This window comes from Balaenoptera musculus, chromosome 9 (assembly GCF_009873245.2).
Source record: "Balaenoptera musculus isolate JJ_BM4_2016_0621 chromosome 9, mBalMus1.pri.v3, whole genome shotgun sequence".
In the NCBI taxonomy this organism is placed as follows: domain Eukaryota; kingdom Metazoa; phylum Chordata; class Mammalia; order Artiodactyla; family Balaenopteridae; genus Balaenoptera; species Balaenoptera musculus.
The window spans coordinates 15905218-15912827 of NC_045793.1; positions in this window are offsets into that span (position 1 = coordinate 15905218).

Consider the following 7610-nt stretch of genomic DNA (forward strand, 5'->3'; position numbering starts at 1 on the left):
ATATGCATGAAGGGAAACTGAAATCTACTCTGAGCTTCAAAGCATTTGATGTCTGGACTATAGGCACTAGCGTGTTAGAGCTGGCTTGTACTGGCTAGCAAGAACCAGTTACTACAATTTTCAGGAATCTTGTGAGTTGGTGGTTAAATTGTTAGTAGCTTAAAATCGGCCATGGTCAGACTATTTACACCATGGAAATCAGTAAACACATAGATGGATACACTCCCGATTCCCCCAACCCCCAAGCCAATTAGACCTGTACTAGCACATCACTGACTCCAGGTAAATGAGACAGACTCACAGTACAGTGACATCCTAGACATCCCTCATCTGCCTGGGGCAGTCTCACTGGACACCAATTTTCCTGAGGTTATTATTAATAGCTCCCCTTTCACTGTTGAAAGTATCTAGTTTGGACAGTAAATATTTGGTTATTCTAGCTCAAGGGTACTCCCTTAAGGAGTAGTAGGCTGGCCCTGCAGGCCAGGTTCAGGGACTCCCGGTTCAAGACCCCAACTGGGACTTGGACCTATGGAGTTTGAGGAACACCATCTACAATTATCCTTTTGTTTAACATCTTTAATTCATTCCTCCAAACACTGGTGTTAATTAACAATTAATTTTCAGAAACTTTATTTCATTAATTTTAATGGGAAAAATTATGATGCCTTAAATCTCAACCCAAGAACCCATATAGGGCTTCCCTGGTGGCGCAGTGGTTGAGAATCTGCCTGCCAATGCAGGGGACACGGGTTCGAGCCCCCGTGGGAAGATCCCACATGGCGTGGAGCAACTAGGCCCGTGAGCCACAATTACTGAGCCTGCGCGTCTGGAGCCTGTGCTCCGCAACAAGAGAGGCCGCGATAATGAGAGGCCCGCGCACCGCGATGAAGAGTGGCCCCCACTTGCCCCAACTAGAGAAAGCCCTCGCACAGAAACGAAGACCCAACACAGCCATAAATAAATAAATAAAATTAAAAAAAAAAAAGAACCCGTATAATTTTGGCAGAAAAATGTAATAATTAAGTAATACAAATAATTGTATATAAGCAATAAACAACAATTTGAAAATATATACACATGACTTGCATATAAAGTGAAATGTAATGAAAGTTTATTGTACTTGCCAAAGGATGAATTAAAGACCTGGTGGTAGATGGTGGAGGAAGAAGCAGGGGAGTCCTTCTGGGAAGGTAGTGAAGAGGATACAAACGGACGTTCAGATATTCAAGATCAGAGTCAGATGCACTTGACAATTATCTCTTCTTTCTTGAGACTGATGCTAGAAGCAGCTCCTTGATCAACTTTCCAGCATGTACGACTGATTCAGAATTTTTCTTCATCTTCTCACCATTTACAAAAATTCTTACACACAATATGGTGAGCTCCCCTTAAAAACATTTTAAGCATTTTATTTTTTCTACCTTTTCATTCTGTTTACCACACACCTCTTTGTTCAATGGTTAGTATTCTTTTTTCTTCTTTCTGTACCATTTTCTTCCCACCAGTATTTGAACCATTTGGAGGCTTATACTACTTTGCACTTGAGATGCTCTTAAAAATAAAGTTATGACACAAAAAAAACCCTTTAGGACAAAATTAAGGCTAAACAGAAAAGCCCTTCAAAAGAAACCGAAGAGTCTCTCTCCCTTAATGCACATGAAATCATACGCAATACAAAAATTAAACATAGCACACAATTCAGATTTGTTCCACATGATGTTCTTTAACTAGAAACTGTTGTGTCAAGAATGTTGGTGAGTGGGTCTTTGTCTGAAATCGTAATGTCAAGGTATTGCTGCTTATAGAATATTTCTTTAGGAGGTTTTTGAGTGAAAAAACAGTATACTGGAAGAATGAGTTGTGAGAAAAAATGACATTATGACTATCGTGGTGAAAAGCTGTAGACTGAAGAGTTACTATGGGTTAAGAATGATAACTACAAAAAATTTAGCCTTGTACACAACAATAGCAATGATGTGCTGCAATTCCCTTCTGAAATCTTTGAAGTATTTAGTATAGTCTTGTTAAATGCGCCAACCAAGTCTTGGCGCTTATCATTGGGAACAGAAGGAAGTGTGAGTGCCCATGCTTGGGATCAAACAACAAGAGAGAAGGGTTGGAGAGAGGGGCAAGATGGCGGAAGAGTAAGACGCGGAGATCACCTTCCTTCCCACAGATACAGTAGAAACACATTTACACGTGGAACTGCTCCTACGGAACACCCACTGAACGCTGTCAGAAGATGTCAGACCTCCCAAAAGGCAAGAAAATCCCCACGTACTAGGGTAGGGCAAAAGAAAAAAGAAATAACAGAGACAAAAGAATAGGGACGGGACCTGCACCAGTGGGAGGGAGCCGTGAAGGAGGAAAGGTTTCCACACACTAGGAAGCCCCTTCGTGGGCAGAAACTGCGGGTGGCAGAGGGGGAAAGCTTCGGAGCCACGGAGGAGAGCGCAGCCACAGGGGTGCGGAGGGCAAAGCGGAGAGATTCCCGCACGGAGGATCGGCGCCGAGCAGCACTCACCAGCCCGAGAGGCTTGTCTGCTCCCCCGCCGGGGCGGGCGGGGGCTGGGAGCTGAGGCTCAGGGTTCGGTGCTAGCCGGGAGGGAGTCCGGGAAAAAGCCTGCAGCTGCTGAAGAGGCAAGAGACTTTTTCTTGCCTCTTTGTTTCACGGTGCGCAAGGAGAGGGGATTCAGAGCGCCGCCTTAACGAACTCCAGAGATGGGTGCGAGCCGCGGCTATCAGCGCGGATCCCACAGCAACAGGGGCGCAGAGGGAAAAATGGAGAGATTCCCGCACAGAGGCTCGGCGCCGAGCAGCACTCACCAGCCCGCGAGGCTTGTCTGCTCACCTGCCGGGGCGGGCGGGGCTGGGAGCCGAGGCTCGGGCTTCAGTCGGATCGCAGGGAGAGGACTGGGGCTGGCGGCGTGACACAGCCTGAAGGGGCTAGTGTGCCACAGCTAGCCGGGAGGGAGCCCGAGAAAAAGTCTGCAGCCGCCGAAGAGGCAAGAGACTTTTTCTTGCCTCTTTGTTTCGCGGCGCGCAAGGAGAGGGGATTCAGAGCACCGCCTAAATGAACTCCAGAGGCGGGCGCCAGCCGCGGCTAACAGCGCGGAACCCAGAGAAAGGCGCGAGCCGCGGTTATCAGCGCGGACCCCAGAGATGGGCAGGAGACGCTAAGGCTGCTGCTGCCGCCACCAAGAAGCCTGTGTGCGAGCGCAGGTCACTCTCCACACCGCCCCTCCTGGGAGCCGGTGCAGCTCGCCGCTGCCGGGCTCCCATGGTCCGGGGACAACTTTCCCGGGGGAACGCATGGCGCGCCTCAGGCTGCTGCAACGTCACGCCGGCCTCTGCCGCCGCAGGCTCGCCCCGCGTCCGTACCCCTCCCTCCCCCACGCCTGAGTGAGCCAGAGCCCCCGAAGCAGCTGCTCCTTTAACCCTGTTCTGTCTGGGCGGGGAACAGACGCCCTCAGGTGACCTACATGCAGAGGTGGGGCCAAATCCAAAGCTGAACCCCCGGAGCTGTACGAACAAAGAAGAGAAAGGGAAATCTCTCCCAGCAGCCTCAGAAGCAGCGGATTAAAGCTCCACAAACAACTTGATGTGCCTGCATCTGTTGACTACCTGAATAGACAACGAATCATCCCAAATTCAAGACGTGGACTTTGGGAGCAGGATATATTAATTTTTCCCCTTTTTGTTTTCTTGTGAGTGGATATGTCTATGCTTCTCGGTGAGATTTTGTCTGTATAGCTTTGCTTTCACCATTAGTCCTAGGGTTAGGTCCGTCCGTTTTTTTTTTTTTGCTTAAAAAAAAATTTTTTTTTCCTAATAAATGTTTTCTTAATAATTTTTTCCTTATTTTCTATTTTTAGAAATTAAAAAAAAATTTTTAATAAGTTTTTTCATATTTTTTTATTTTAAAAAAAATTAAAAAAATTTTTTTCTTAATAAATTTTTTTCTTAATAATTTTTTTCTTATTTTTTTTATAAAAATTAATAAATCTATCTTTAAAAATTGAAAAAAAATTTTTTCTGAATATATTTACTCTTAATAATTTTTTTTCTTATTTTTCATTATAATAGCTTTATTTTATTTTATTTTATCCTCTTTCTTTCTTTCTTTCTATTTTTTTCTCCCTTATACTCTGAGCTGTGTGGATGAAAGGCTCTTGGTGCTCCAGCCAGGCATCAGGGCTGTGCCTCTAAGGTGGGAGAGCCAACTTCAGGACACTGGTCCACAAGAGACCTCCCAGCTCCACGTAATACCAAATGGTGAAAATCTCTCAGAGATCTCCATCTCAACATCAAGACCCAGCTTCACTCAACGACCAGCAAGCTACAGTGCTGGACACCCTATGCCAAACAACTAGCAAGACAGGAACATAGCCCCATCCATTAGCAGAGAGGCTGCCTAAAATCATAATAAGGCCACAGACACCCCAAAACACACCACCAGACGTGGACGTGCCCACCAGAAAGACAAGATCCAACCTCATCCAACAGAACACAGGCATTAGTCCCCTCCACCAGGAAGCCTACACAACCCGCTGAACCAAACTTAGCCACTGGGGACAGATACCAAAAACAACGGGAACTATGAACCTGCAGCCTGTGAAAAGGAGACCCCAAACACAGTAAGATAAGCAAAATGAGAAGACAAAAAAACACACAGCAGGTGAAGGAGCAGGGTCAAAACACACCAGAACTAACAAATGAAGAGGAAATAGGCAATCTACCTGAAAAAGAATTCAGAATAATGATAGTAAAGATGATCCAAAATCTTGGAAATAGAATAGACAAAATGCAAGAAACATTTAACAAGGATGTAGAAGAGCTAAAGAGGAACCAAGCAATGATGAAAAACACAATAAATGAAATTAAAAATACTCTAGACGGGATCAATAGCAGAATAACTGAGGCAGAAGAATGGATAAGTGACCTGGAAGATAAAATAGTGGAAATAACTACTGCAGAGCAGAATAAAGAAAAAAGAATGAAAAGAACTGAGGACAGTCCCAGAGACATCTGGGACAACATTAAACGCACCAACATTCGAATTATAGGGGACCCAGAAGAAGAAGAGAAAAAGAAAGGGACTGAGAAAATATTTGAAGAGATTATAGTTGAGAACTTCCCTAATATGGGAAAGGAAATAGTTAGTCAAGTCCTGGAAGCACAGAGAGTCCCATACAGGATAAATCCAAGGAGAAACACGCCAAGACACATATTAATCAAACTATCAAAAATTAAATATAAAGAAAACATATTAAAAGCAGCAAGGGAAAAACAACAAATAACACACAAGGGAATCCCCATAAGGTTAACAGCTGACCTTTCAGCAGAAACTCTGCAAGCCAGAAGGGAGTGGCAGGATATACTTAAAGTGATGAAGGACAAAAACCTACAACTAAGGTTACTCTACCCAGCAAGGATCTCATTCAGATTTGATGGAGAAATTAAAACCTTTACAGACAAGCAAACGCTGAGAGAGTTCAGCACCACCAAACCAGCTTTACAACAAATGCTAAAGGAACTTCTCTAGGCAAGAAACACAAGAGAAGGAAAACACCTACAACAACAAACCCAAAACATTTAAGAAAATGGGAATAGGAACATACATATCAATAATTACCTTAAATGTAAATGGATTAAATGCTCCCACCAAAAGACACAGGCTGGCTGAATGGATACAAAAACAAGACCCATATATATGCTGTCTACAAGAGACCCACTTCAGACCTAGAGACACATACAGACTGAAAGTGAGGGGATGGAAAAAGATATTCCATGCAAATGGAAATCAAAAGAAAGCTGGAGTAGCAATTCTCATATCAGACAAAATAGACTTTAAAATAAAGACTTACAAGACACAAAGAAGGACAATATATAATGATCAAGGGATCGATCCAAGAGGAAGATATAACAATTGTAAATATTTATGCACCCAACATAGGAGCACCTCAATACATAAGGCAAACACTAACAGCCATAAAAGGGGAAATCGACAGCAACACAATCATAGTAGGGGACTTTAACACCCCACTTTCACCAATGGACAGATCATCCAAAATGAAAATAAATAAGGAAACACAAGCTTTAAATGATACATTAAACAAGATGGACTTAATTGATATTTATAGGACATTCCACCCAAAAACAACAGAATACACATTTTTCTCAAGTGCTCATGGAACATTCTCCAGGATAGATCATATCTTGGGTCACAAATCAAGCCTTGGTAAATTTAAGAAAATTGAAATAGTATCAAGTATCTTTTCCAACCACAACGCTATGAGACTAGATATCAATTACAGGAAAAGATCTGTAAAAAATACAAACACATGGAGGCTACACAATACACTACTTAATAACGAAGTGATCATTGAAGAAATCAAAGGGGAAATCAAAAAATACCTAGAAACAAATGACAATGGAGACACGACGACCCAAAACCTATGGGACACAGCAAAAGCAGTTCTAAGAGGGAAGTTTATAGCAATACAAGCCTACATCAAGAAACAGGAAACATCTCGAATAAACAACCTAACCTTGCACCTAAAGCAATTAGAGAAAGAAGAGCAAAAAAACCCCAAAGCCAGCAGAAGGAAAGAAATCATAAAGATCAGATCAGAAATAAATGAAAAAGAAATGAAGGAAACAATAGCAAAAATCAATGAAACTAAAAGCTGGTTCTTCGAGAAGATAAACAAAATTGACAAACCATTAGCTAGACTCATCAAGAGAAAAAGGGAGAAGACTCAAATCAATAGAATTAGAAATGAAAAAGGAGAAGTAACCACTGACACTGCAGAAATACAAAAGATCATGAGAGATTACTACAAGCAACTCTATGCCAATAAAATGGACAACTTGGAAGAAATGGACAGATTCTTAGAAATGCACAACCTACCGAGACTGAACCAGGAAGAAATAGAAAATATGAACAGACCAATCACAAGCACTGAAATTGAAACTGTGATTAAAAATCTTCCAACAAACAAAAGCCCAGGACCAGATGGCTTCACTGGAGAATTCTATCAAACATTTAGAGAAGAGCTAACACCTGTCCTTCTCAAACTCTTCCAAAATGTTGCAGAGGGAGGAACACTCCCCAACTCATTCTATGAGGCCACCATCACCCTGATACCAAAACCAAACAAAGATGTCACAAAGAAAGGAAACTACAGGCCAATATCACTGATGAACATAGATGCAAAAATCCTCAACAAAATACTAGCAAACAGAATCCAACAGCACATTAAAAGAATTATACACCATGATCAAGTGGGGTTTATTCCAGGAATGCAAGGATTCTTCAATATACGCAAATCAATCAACATGATACATCATATTAACAAACTGAAGGAGAAAAACCATATGATCATCTCAATAGATGCAGAGAAAGCTTTTGACAAAATACAACACCCATTTATGATAAAAACCCTCCAGAAAGTAGGCATAGAGGGAACTTTCCTCAACATAATAAAGGCCATATATGACAAACCCACAGCCAACATTGTCCTCAATGGTGAAAAACTGAAACCATTTCCACTAAGATCAGGAACAAGACAAGGTTGCCCACTCTCACCACTATTATTCAACAT